At 42.7% G+C, this 13,115-nt stretch overlaps 1 protein-coding gene across 23 annotated transcripts in view; it reads right to left on the reverse strand.

The window, feature by feature from the left end:
* Positions 1–7,212, reverse strand: part of ZNF438 (zinc finger protein 438) — a 53,078-nt gene extending 45,866 nt beyond the window's left edge. For 11 of the 23 annotated variants that reach the window (XM_054190370.1, XM_054190364.1, XM_054190347.1 and 8 more), the window contains exons 1-3: positions 7,092–7,212; positions 4,828–4,906; positions 4,280–4,333 (exon numbers count right to left, since the gene is read on the reverse strand). The gene's annotated coding sequence lies outside the window, so the exon portion shown is untranslated. Of the gene's footprint in view, positions 1–3,100; positions 3,138–4,279; positions 4,334–4,827; positions 4,907–6,130; positions 6,412–6,480; positions 6,878–6,898; positions 7,042–7,091 lie in introns of those variants that run through there. The other 12 variants (XM_054190354.1, XM_054190362.1, XM_054190353.1 and 9 more) reach the window with 8 other exon arrangements.
* Between the last annotated feature and the right edge of the window lie 5,903 nt (positions 7,213–13,115).

Below are 13,115 nucleotides of genomic sequence, written 5' to 3' on the forward strand. Positions count from 1 at the left end.
CAGCTGAAAGCATTTGGGTGGTCTCAGTTTCAGTCCTGTAATACAGAACAGTCCCTTCTTTCCAAATCCAATACCAATTTGCTTTCCTTCTTCAGTAATGCCTCAAAATGTGTTGATGACAAAAGCAATAAAACCCACTGAACATACATATTATTAATTTAGAACATTTTACTAGTAGACTGACAACTTAAAAGAGCTCGATTCATCATACACTACACAGAGCACTGTCATATACACAACAGAACGACGCAGGCTTTTATAGACTGATCCTTTTTGATTCCCTAACAGTATTTTGGGGGTTCATATACTTTTACCTTTAGGACAGTGCATATCATTAGCGTTGACTGGTGTTGGACTGAATGCTGATATTTAAACTTTATTGCCTTGCTTCCTAAAACCACGGATCTACCTTATTTCTTCACCACCTGTTCTGTTTTGACTGAGCTGAGCAAGACCAAGTGCTGTCAGAAGCTCATGTCTTGGTGTACATAGCACTACTTCATTTAAACAGCAGCCTGATACAAATCTGAGATTACAGGCACTCACAGAAAATTGGCAGACTGTAACCTCCCTTAGGGAGGCTAACCAGTCAAGGATGGCCAAAAAACCTATCAAAATTAAGTTTTGTATCATTACTATTTAAAACATGCAGAAGACTGAACTGTGCTCAAAACTACACAAATCAGTAACAGGAACATACCGATTTTCTATGGTTCATCCAAAAGAACCACAAACATACGTGTAAGAAAAGTGGCAAAGAAGCATGGGTACAACAGAAATGACATTGGTCTAAGCTGTAATCTGTCACCGTGCACCATTTTCAGAATGTTGTCCCTAGCCAAAGGTCCTTAAAAGAGATGAGAGTCCCTTGCAATTGTCCTTACAACAGAGGAATAATGCACCAAAAACTAAGACAACACACCTTTAGGGGTTTGCTTGGTTTGGTTTCTGCTTTTGCGTCAGGTAAAACCATTAAATACTTCCTACAGACATTTCAGATGCCAGTTACAGATAACATAGGATTTCACGTGGAAGACTGAGTATGGAAATGTTGCTCTGACTGATCTGCCAGCCAAGATCAAACAAACAGCAAAAATTTTCCATGAAACTATAACTTAGAAGCCACCTAATATCCCAACCCAATTTCACTGATAGGGTCTAGCAAGTCTGCCAGGAGCAGCTTCTTTCCACCACAACTCCTATAGCTATCAAACAAATTTTCCGAGTTGCTTTTCCCTCTCTTTTGCACCTGCCTCTCCTGGCAAACACCCAAGCAAGCCACATGAATAATCCCACCTCCCTGCCTCCCCAGGGATTTGCTGCAAGAGAGGCATTTCAGCAGGGCCAGGACAGCCTTGCTCTGAAGCTCATCTCAGCACGTGACCCCTTCTTGGCATTAACCATGATACTTTTTCTAAATCAGCAATCGTGGGCTTAGACTTTTCTGAAAAACAATAAAGGGCTAAGCCACAGAATGAAACTACTGGACACATACACAGAAATTAATATCCTATGGCAGCCTCTAAAAGTAAGAGTTCAAAAAATATATACGTTCATTACTTAATATGGCATAATTTTACCTTTATATACTCCCATGAAAAAAACCCTCATCAATCTGTCAAAAAAATTAAGTGAAGGGACTACAATGCATTACAACTCTGAGAGATGCACTGAGTTACATATTGCATTCTTTCCTTTTCATTTGCGCAATAGTTGAAAGTATACTGATGGCTCAGTACTAAGCCTGTTCTGGTATCAGGACAGCGGGGAGCCTCCCTTCAGGCAAGGCTTTCCATACTGTACACCCTTCAAAAAGATGCAAGAAGGAACCAATGATAAAAAGAATAGGTCACAGTTTAGGTGAGGAAATAGTTCTTTCTTAAAACGGTAAAAGACTGAAGTGACAAACAAAAGGTAGTCTTTCCTTAATCTATGCACTTTTGCATCTTTATTTAATACACAGTACAGTCCTACCACAGTTAGTTTTATGGTGTTTTGATTACATTTTTGACATTAATTAGGAGCAGTACTCCCCAAAGGGTTAGTACTGGGTCCAGTCTTATTCAACATATTCATCAATGACACGGATGAGGGAACAGACTGTATTCTCAAAAAGTTTGCTGATGACACAAAACTGGGAGGGGTGGCTGACACACCAGAAGGCTGCGCCACCATTCATCGAGACCTGGACAGGCTGGAGAGTTGGGCAAAGAGGAACCTAATGAGGTTCAACAAGGGCCAATGTAGGGTCCTGCACCTGGGGAGGAATAACCCCATGCACCAGTACAGGTTGGGGGCTGACCTGCTGGAGAGCAGCTCTGCAGAGGGAGACCTGGGAGTCCTGGTGGACAACAAGTTGACCATGAACCAGCAATGCGCCCCTGTGGACAAGGCCAATGGTCTCCTGGGCTGCATTAAAAAGAGTGTGACCGGCAGGTCGAGGGAAGTCATCCTCCCCCTCTGCCCTGCCCTGGAGAGGCCACATCTGGAGTACTGTGTCCAGTTCTGGGCTCCCTGGTTAAAGACAGACAAGGAACTACTGAAGAGAGTCCAGCAAAGGGCTACAAAGATGAACAAGGGAATGGAGCACCTCTCTTACGAGGAAAGGCTGAGACCTGGGTCTGTGTAGCCTGGAGAAGAGAAGACTGAGAGGGGATCTCATCAATCTTTACAAATATCTAAAGGGCGGGTATCAAGAGTATGGGGCCAGATTCCTTTAGTGGTGCCCAGTGACAGGACAAGAGGCAACAGACACAAACTGGAACACCATAAATTCTGTCTGAACGTAAGGAAAAACTTCTTTCCTTTGAGGGTGCCAGAGCACTGGAACAGGCTGCCCAGAGAGGCTGTGGAGTCTCCTTCTCTGGAGACATTCAAAACCCGCCTGGACGCGCTCCTGTGCAACCAGCTCTAGGCGAACCTGCTTTGGCAGGGGGGTTGGACTAGACGATCTCCAGAGATCCCTTCCAACCCCTGCCACTCTGTGATTAAGACATGTTGCTCCACAAACCATGATAACATTTCCTACAACATTTAATTAGGCTATAAATACCCATGGCATAAGTCCTTTAAAAAAAAATAATGCTTGGATATTACTTACACTAGGTTGAATCAGCTTATTAAGGACAAACCAATACCTGTAAATATAGTACTATAATAAGTCAAAGACACACTTAATTAAAAAATATCACATGAAGAACTGCACAGTTTCTACCCAGCTGTTCTGTGTGTTTTCATGAACGATGACAAGACCAATAGCAGTGCAGAGCAAATACAATACAAAGACGACAGCATTCTCCAAATGCCATTTTAAGCTGAAAGTAATAATCTGTTTGTTACACTAGTAAGAGAAAGCAGGTAATCAAAAAATTATCATAACTTTTTATTTTCAAATCAACAACAAAAAAATCATTAAATATCAACAACATATTATTTTTAATTGTTACACTGTGAAGAAGCTTGCATTTCATTCAACCTCCATAACAACAACATGCAAATACACTTCATGAGAAAGTGCTCAACTATTATTCAAGCATCGCTGTTCTCTTATTTGCCAATGTTAGTCCTGTGAAAATATATGTTCATGGTTTAAATTTTGTTTTAAAAAGTCTTTTTAAGTAAAAACACATTCTGGATATCTCTAAGTGAATTATAATGATAAACATGAAGCATTAAGTCCAAGCAAATAAAGACAAAATCTTAACTTGACTGCAGATGAGGATGAACATCAAAACATCTTTTACTGTTGCTGAACCACTAATATTTTTTATGGAAATTCTGCAAACAATTAGTTTCACTGGAATACACTCCCACTGGAGTACACTCTCAATGACGTTAAAAAATTTTAAAATAAACCAACAAACAGCAACTCAAACACAGAAATAAAACCTGTCTACGTAAGAAGGAAAGTACACAGATTGCAAATGAATCTTTTTCTTCGTTGATCACATTTAACCAGAACACTGAAAAGCAGATTCCGAAAAACTCTGTAGTGTTTTCTCAGAAAAAGCATATAAACTCTACGGAAATGACACACTGAAAAATTTCCATTAAAGGATGCAAAATTAACATGCATCAGCTACCTAAGGCTGTCTGCATCTACTCATGTAACCTGTGCTAAACATGCAGTAGCTTACCACAATCAAAAGCAGGTAACCTACCCACATCTACCATTGGAAAGAACCCTAGCTTACCGTATGTCTTTGTGTTCAGACAGACTTAGAATCTAAAATTAAAGCATTCTGCAAGGACATTAACCATATTCTTTCAACATACCCACCTTATACATCCTGCTGCTGCTATGGCCAATAAAGTATTTCGTCCATCTTAATTCCTGTTTCAAGGAAAACAAAAAACATAAAGTCCCCATATCTCACGAAATGTATTCAGCAAACGACAGAAATCATATTAAATAAAAAACAGAGGCATATATTTCAGAAAGTGAATAAACAAGAATTCTACTAAAAAATGTTTGCTCTCAACAGATCAAATGCAGTTGCATCTCCTCTGAGGCTTACCATATATTAAAAATATTTAAGATTAGAAATTGCAATAATAACTATTTGAATAAATATTGCTGAAGTAACTGATGAAGTTCACACATTACCAATTTGACCACATACTTTTAAAACTCTGTATGCTTCTATAATTGTAACTGCAGTAATATTTTCAGCCAAACTTCACATCAAAGTTGTACTTTGATCACTTGACCATTTCACTTTGACCTGACAACATCTATCTCATTAGGTGCAAATAAATAAGTGAAACCATCACCAGTTTCATACAGACATTTAAAACGTTAAACCACTTCCATAAATAACATATTACCTCTGCACATAAACTTCCTCGAAACACCCCAAGTCACAGAAGAACACTCCTTCCGCCTAATGCTGCATAATCATTGAACCTGTACATCAAAAACATATATGACAATCACTGCGTATACCTAAAATTTCAGGTGAGAAGGTCAGAAATACCTCATGACACATTGTCACTATCATTGCTAGTTCTGATAGTCTCACAAATGGGATGCAGAGGATACATAGGAAACTAGTATTTCCTTCATGAATGCTTTGAACAAATTTTAGTTCCCCCAAAATCAATTGCTTCAACAGCCAAAAAGTTAAAAACATTTGAACCATACTATAGTGCTAGTTTTCTTCTGATCCTCCAGTTATCATTACCCAAGAATAGTTTTTAATTAAAACACTAAGAACATTATATCAGGTCACCAAAAAAATTTTAAACATAAACCATAACCGTCATAAGCATTTTTCCTTCCTTTTCCTCTTTTTCACAAACTTTAAATTTGAAACAAATCCAATCCTTCTAGCTACTGAAGCAGAAAAAAATGTGCACTCATCCCTGAAATATATATTAGACTTTGCATAAAAATAACTGTAAAACAAAATTAACTTAAAGTAATAAAAAAAATAGCTACAATAAGGTTAGACACAAAAAAAACCCCACACCTCAGTGTTTTGGTTGCTGAATAGTCCTGTGAAAAAAACAAATTCTGCACACAGGAACTACTGTGATCTAAGAGTGCTGTGCATTTACCTTATGTTATCCTTCTTTTTCCTTTTTATTACAGAATAATAATATGAAAGACCATTTTTAATGGCATGTTACAGGTTGAAATAAATCAGTACAAGCAAATTCAAGACTGTAATTTCTAAATTAAGGCAGCTAAACTACACAGATTTAAGGGCTAGAAAGATATAGTGAACCTGGAGAAAGGAACCAAGCACACGGCAGTACGAGTCAAAGAGCAAAAGACTGCCAATAAAAGGTAAGATATATGACATAAATTTTAATTCAAGCATAGAACTAGGTAAGTCTTTTAACAAAGCATGACTTTTGGACATAACAAATTTACACAAGCCAATGCCTCGCATTGTTTCAAATCTGCCACACAGCAGACATTACTGCAGTCTTTCCAAAACTCTCATACGCTGCTTTCAAACAATTCCTTCCTTATTTTGCCAATGCCAGCCACATCAGATCACTTAGAACTTTGGATGTATTCTTTATTTCATTATTACCAATATAAAAAGTTCTAATGGATGCACAAGCCAGTAAGCCTCAGCACCAGCTATGCACAAACACTACACCCACTCGATGCACTCACTTCTGCAGCCACAGAACAAACAAAAACCCTTTGGCTCTCAGGATCCTTCCAAAATCTGAGGAGCCGAGAGGACTGCGTGTAGCATCTGTACTTTTATGGAAGCAGTAGGGAGGTTTATGAAACAATGCTCAGGTCGGAGAGCCGAGAGCTCCATGCGCAGCTCAGACCCCGGCTGCCAGGGGCATCTCATACCAGACAAACGCTTCCGTGTCCCAGCCTCACCAAACCTGAGGACACCTACTGCCATCCCTCCTGCATGCAACGCTTTACGGCCACGTGTACTTAAAAAAAAAAAAAAAAAAAAAAAGTGCAAGCGAACTGTGGAAGGAAGTTTTGCGACTTGTAGACACCTTTCTGCAGATCTTTATTGTAACTCCACACCTGTCAGCTACAGTCACACCCACTGGCTTCCTCTGTGCTGGCGGGGGGCGGACACCCCCTGGCAGCGCCGTAACGGGAGGCCCGTCACGGGTGGCCGAGTTGGCCGGGAGCTCCCACAGCGCCGGGGCGGGCCCCCGCGGCCTCCCGGGCCCAGCGCGGCAGCCGCTCCGCAGGCCGCGCGCTCCCGGCCGCCCGCTCTGGGAGGCCGGCGGGCCCCGCAGACACCCCGGCGGGCGCCCTGCCAGCGGGGCCGGGCCCTCCCTCCGGAGGTTCGGCGGAACTGCCGGCTCGGGACCCGCTTTCCCCTGACTGGGCTGGCCAAGGGCCTCGGAGGCCCGGCGAGGGACCCCTGGGGCTCGCCGGGGCCGGGCCGGGGAAGGCGCCCACCTCCGCACGGCGCTGCCGCCGGGAGCCGCTGCCCCGCCGCCGCCGCCTCCGCCTCCTCCTCCTTCCCGGCCGCCGCCCGGCTGCTGGGCCCGGGGGGAGGGAGCGGGCGCAGCCCGTCCCCGGCGCCGCCCGCCCGCCCCCACCGCCAGCCCCGGGCCGCGGCCCCCGCCGCCGCGGGGGGAAGGGAACTTACACACGCGCCCCTCTGCGTGCCTGCGTCACGCCATGTCACGGCGACGACACGGTGTGGCGTCACGCTCCGCGGGAAGGACGTGTTGCGTGTGGGCGGCCTGTCTCCCCCCCCCCCCCCCGTCACCACCGCACGCACCGCGCAGGCGCCGTGCCGCCGCCGGGCCAGGGGCTGGTCTGGGGCGCGGGGTTGCGTGACCAGCTCCCCGGGCACCGCCGTGCCTGAGTGAGGCCTTCCCCTCCCAGCCGGCCGGTGGTGTGGGGGGAGCCGGGCTCCCAGCCGGACCCAGAGCAGAGTCTCACCGCGCTGCGGGTCAGGATTGGGGTTTTCCGTGAGGGTGGTTGGAAAAAGGTGTCGAAATACAGGAGCTGGTCTGGGAAATGGCTGAACATGAGCCAGCATGTGCCCAGGTGGCCAAGGCGGCCAGTAGCATCCTGGCTCTTATCAGAAGGAGTGTGGCCAGCAGGACGAGGGAAGGGATTTTTCCCCTGTACTTGGCGTTGGTGAGGCCCCACCTCGAATACTGTGTCCAGTTTTGGGCCCCTCGCTACAAGAAAGACATTGAGGTGCTGGAGCGTGTCCAGAGAAGGGCAATGAAGCTGGTGAGGGGTCTGGAGAACAAGTCTTATGAGGAGCGGCTGAGGGAGCTGGGATTGTTCAGCCTGGAGAAAAGGAGGCTGAGGGGAGACCTTATCGCTCTCTACAGCTACCTGAAAGGAGGGTGTAGAGAGCTGGGGGTCAGTCTCTTCTCCCAAGTGACAAGTGGAGCGAGAGGAAACAGCCTCAGGTTGCACCAGGGAAGGTTTAGATTGGATCTTACAGAGCAGATCATCTTCGGTGCCCTCACAGAGCACATACAGGTCATCAGGGCCAGTCAGCATGAGTTTAGGAAAGGCAGGTCCTGCTTGACAAACCTGATCTCCTGGGAATGTTTGAGTGAATGAGGGGAAGGCTGTGGATGTTGTCTACCTAGACTTTAGAAAAGCCTTTGACACCGTTTCCCACAGCATTATCCTGGAGAAACAAGCTGCCCATGGCTTGGACAGGCAAACCCTTTGCTGGGTAAAAAACTGGCTGGGTGGCAGGGCCCATAGAGTTGTGGTGAATGGAGTTAAATCTGGTCACAAGTGGTGTTCCCCAGGGCTCAGTACTGGGGCCTGTTCTTAATATCTTTATCAACGACCTGGACAAGGGGATCGAGTGCACCCTCGGTAAGTTTGTAGATGACACCAAGTTGGGTGGGAGTGTTGATCTGCCTGAGGGTAGGAAGGCTCTACAGAGGGACCTGGACAGACTGGATTGATGGGCCAAAGCCAGTGGCATGAGGTTCAACAAGGCCAAGTGCCGGGTCCTGCACTTGGTTCACAACAACCCCATGCAGCCCTACAGACTTGGGGAGGAGTGGCTGGAAAGCTGCCTGGTGGAAAAGGGCCTGGGGGTGTTGGTTCACAGCCGGATGCATATGAGCCAGCAGAGTGCTCAGGGGGGTGTCGGTTTCTTTTCCCAAGGAACAAGTGACAGTACAAGAGGAAACAGCCTCAAGTTGTGCCAGGGGAGTTTTAGGTTGAATATTAGGAAACATTTCTTCACCAAAAGGGTTATCAAGCACTGGAACAGGCTGCCCAGGGAAGTGATTGAGTCACTGTGGCTGCAGGTATTTAAAAGGTGTGTAGATGCAGTGCGTAGAGACATGGTTTAGTGGTGGACTTGGCAGTGTTAGGTTGACGGTTGGACTTGATGATCTTAAGGGTCTTTTCCAATCTAAATTATTCTATTATTATATGAAAGAGAAAAAATGACAATGTGACAAGTAGGATAATATGGGATTTAAGGGAAGACTGAATGGAGAAGCGCGTTGGAAAGGAGGGAGGTGAGAAGGTGCAGAAGAAAGAAGGGAAGCATGGGATACATAGGTGAGAAAAGAGAAGGGAAACAACATTCAGGAAAAAAAAGGAACCTTTTTTTTTTTCCCCTTCTCACCATCTGTTTTTCAACAAAACTGATCCTTGTGAGGAAGGAAGAGCCTTCTGCCTGCAGGACTTCAAAGATTCACGGGCATTGGGGCCACCTCCTTTCCCACTACCATCCTGTGATGCAGGACTGTCTCCATCTTCACAGGCTCATCTCTCGCATGTGCTTTGCCAGGGCGCCCCCACGTCCTGTAAGCCCGCGCTCAGCACAGCTGCTCTGTTGTGCCGTAGCCCTTTGCTGGAAAAAAGGGGACGACGGGGAACCTCCAGCCGCTGCTGGAACAAAGAATCTGTGAAGTAGCATTGGCACAGCTCCTGGGAGGTAGGGGCAAGGGAAAGGTGGTTAGGCTAAGCATTTAATTCTGATGTCTTTTGCTATCGTGTGCTTAGAATCATGATGCTGCTGTGGTATTAAGTGCAAAAGCACTAAAAATGGCAAAAATAAACCAACCCAGGACAGTGTGGGAGAAGATACAAGGAATATGGAATGCCTTCCAAATATCCACATTTCTCTACATGTACCTAAGGCTGAAATTTGAACTGTGTAGGTTTACACAGTGTGCTAACAATTACAAATATGTTTAAAATATATGTGCAGGTTTCTGCAGCTCGCTGCAAAGTGACAGCTAAGGAAGCAGATATCCTGAGTCTTTGGCCCTGAAAACTATTTTTCCCGTGTAGCCAAAAAATAAAAAGGAATTAAAAGTTTAGGCTGCTTTTCTTACTCAGGTTTCATGAAAATATATGTGAATGAGAATTAGTTATTTTGAACATAAACAGAATTTTATGAATACAGTAACTTCATCTTGGCAAATGAAATGTGAGGTGATAAAACAGGCGGATGGCTCAAAGTCATTTCAGAACCAAGGTACATTTATGATACGATACTGTCCTTCAGTCGCGTGTTCCACTTGGAGGCCCTGTAACTGAAATAACTGTTCCTGTGCTTCAGAAGACTTCATTTAAAAGTCATTTACAATTTCAGCAGGAAATGAAGTTTAAAAATAAACATACTTATTCCTCACCTTTTTGTGCCTACTAAAGCTGAAGCGTTTTGCAGTTACAGAACCTATAAAATACAATGAATTTGAAGGTGAATCCTCCAAGTGTTCTTAAATTATAATTCCTTTTGAAGTCGTCCAAGTCTTAACTGTTGCTTAAGCAAACCCATTACTGTATTCAGTATGTGTACTGCCTTTCTGAACCACAAATGAGGCACAATTAGCATACAATGGTTCTTGATATATTACATGCCACTTGGAGAGACACAAAATATTCATTCTGATGTGCAAATGTGTTTGTGCCTTTACCAGCTATTAGTTTTCATTTAAAAATATAATAAAATACTATGATGGATTTATCTGTTGCAGGTGAAAAAGAAAAGAGATCAGATGACAGTATAAACTTCCATTATAGACTGTTTTCAGTATTCAGAGAAAAGATACGTTATTTCTAATAGAGAGTATATTAATTTTCCTCAAACCTCATTCACGATAAACTATAGAAACCGTAGCAGCTGAAATGAATGTCAATCTGGAATATCAAGGTTTAAAACAATACTGGGAAAAATAATTCATTGTAACTTGTTGAAGATAATATTTTCTGTGGAGTAGCACCTCAGCATCCTAGGTGGTGATATTCTGAAGTACTGTTTCTTGAATATTTTACGAGAAAATGTACCAGTCATCTCAACTGTATTTTACAGGCTTTTGTGAATGAGTTTTTCTTAAAACAATGTGATAGAATGAGTTTATACTTAGAATTGAAAGTAAACAGAAGTTAGTAACCAATGAACAATCAATACAATAGAAAAAAAAGCAAGCTATGATACCTGATGGAGATATTAATTTCTCTTTTTACAGCCTACAATGGAGAAAGAGATACTGTTTTAAAGATTGCATTGGCAATGAATTAGAATAAATATTACGTAGAGAACATTCTGCCTCCATCATCTGTAAATTATAAGAGTGGTAGTGGATCATCACATAGAATAAACTGAAGAGTATACCTACATAATTAAGAATTTTATGATGTACAGTATTTACATGCACTACTTACAAGAGTATTAGTAGCTTAGGGTAATAAACTGACTAAAAAGATTTCATAGTCTTAAAGCCTACATTAATTTTTTCATATTTAGCAATATGTGGTATATTTTCAGAATTAAATCAATAGAGATGTTTGCACAGTAGTGCTTTTGCCATATATCAGCACAAGTGGAAATGCCAATACATTGTAATAAAGGGGTGAACCAGTGTCTTCTGTGGCGCTTTGAATTGAAACCTTTATGGGGAGAGCAGCTTGAACAGACAACTGTAATGCTTCCCTCCCTCCCTCCCATCATCCATGAAGTTTTAGAACGTTAATCGTTAATCTGCTGTTTTCTCTTGCACTTTACATGGAGGAATTTTACATCACATTTAGAGAAAATCCACCCACATGCAGTAAGGTATTACTGCATAGTACTGGATTGATTTAGACCAGGTAGAGAATGGTTTAGGTTAGTTTTGGTTTAGATAGTGAAGTTTGGAGTACTACAGCAGCCTTTGAGAATACTATGGGTTTTTTTAAAGATGATTAAGGTATTTAAATTCACTGCAGTAAAGCACAGACTCAAAGAGTTTGAGAAGCTTGGAAAACACCAAACATGAGCTTTGAAAAACCTCTAAGTACCAGCCTTCTCCTGCTTCCCACAGATTAGGCCTCCTGCTGGCTATTTGTACCTGTTAAATATATAAGACGGTTAGGCTTTAATGTCTGCACCTCCGTTCCCCTAGCTTTAAAACAGCAGTGATAATTCTGACTTAAATATTGTGAAGATACATTAATACATATGAGAAAAACTCTTTGAAGTTGAAAAATATAATGAGGTTTAAGTATATTCCTTTTTGTCATCATTAACCTGTCAAACCTTTAAATACTGAAACACTGCTTTTGAAAAAAAAAGAAAGCAGAAATGCCAGTTAAGATAATAAAGAAGCCAAGATCCAGATCAACTAAGCAGAACAAGCAAGTAAAATAAATATGGAGAAAAAGTCCAAGGAACAGAGCAGATCTGAAAAGATACAAGTCAGAAAAATTAGTAGAAAATCTAAAACAAATGCTGCCAGCAATTGGAAGGTCACTTAGTGCATTAGTAAGAAATACCTTTGCATAAAATTCAGATTTGATGAGTGTTAATGTGTCAGACAAGTCTGGGCAGCAATTTGTCTCCTAAAGTCTCAAATGTATCAATGGTGCCCTGTAAGTCCCTGTTTCTTCTCCTCTGATGAAGAGGACCCTACGGCAACTGCCTCAAATAGTTGAATCCAACCTCTTCAGAGTTCAGGTACCTCCAGCGTTAGAGTATGGTTGAAATTAAGGTTTTCAGATAGCAATTTTGATCAAATTTTAAAACCAACTGCACAAGAAGGCTGAGACTGAGCAGAGGTCCGTGAGTGAGACGGATGATAGACTTCAGTGTGCTGAAGTGGGAGAAAATAGACTTGCATGAGTAGGTAGAAGGAGGAAGGTTCACATTTAGAGACAACAAGCAGAATAGTGTTGCACACAAGAACACATCCCATTCCAAATCCTGGAATGGATCCAAGGTGCTTAGTTTTCCTATTTCCCCTTACAATAACGTATATTTGAAGTCTAAAGGTCAACAACATATAACTTCATTTGCACGGAAGATGAGAATCCATCATTGCTAGTAGTTAGCCCGGTAGCCAAACCAACAGAGGTCTGTATGGTGGATCACCCACCCAGCCATAAAAAAGCAAATACACGATAATTGCTCATTTAGTGAACCTTGTGTTCTGTTTTGAAATAAAAGGTGGACACGCATAACTAAGAACTGTATCATCATGCGTAAGTGCACAGAAGCCAAAATAATGCTGGTTGGCATTTCCTAACTTCTCAGGATGATTTCTCAACCTCCTGAAATTCTTTCAACACAGCTTTTGTGTTGTGATGTGTGGAAGGCCAGAATTTATATTCATTATTATTGCTTCATAGAAGAGAGTAGGAACATATTTTAAGTATTTATTATCCTTCTTTTGAGGTGACACTTTCA

The sequence above is a fragment of the Rissa tridactyla genome, chromosome 2 (assembly GCF_028500815.1).
Source record: "Rissa tridactyla isolate bRisTri1 chromosome 2, bRisTri1.patW.cur.20221130, whole genome shotgun sequence".
NCBI classification, from domain to species: Eukaryota; Metazoa; Chordata; class Aves; order Charadriiformes; family Laridae; genus Rissa; species Rissa tridactyla.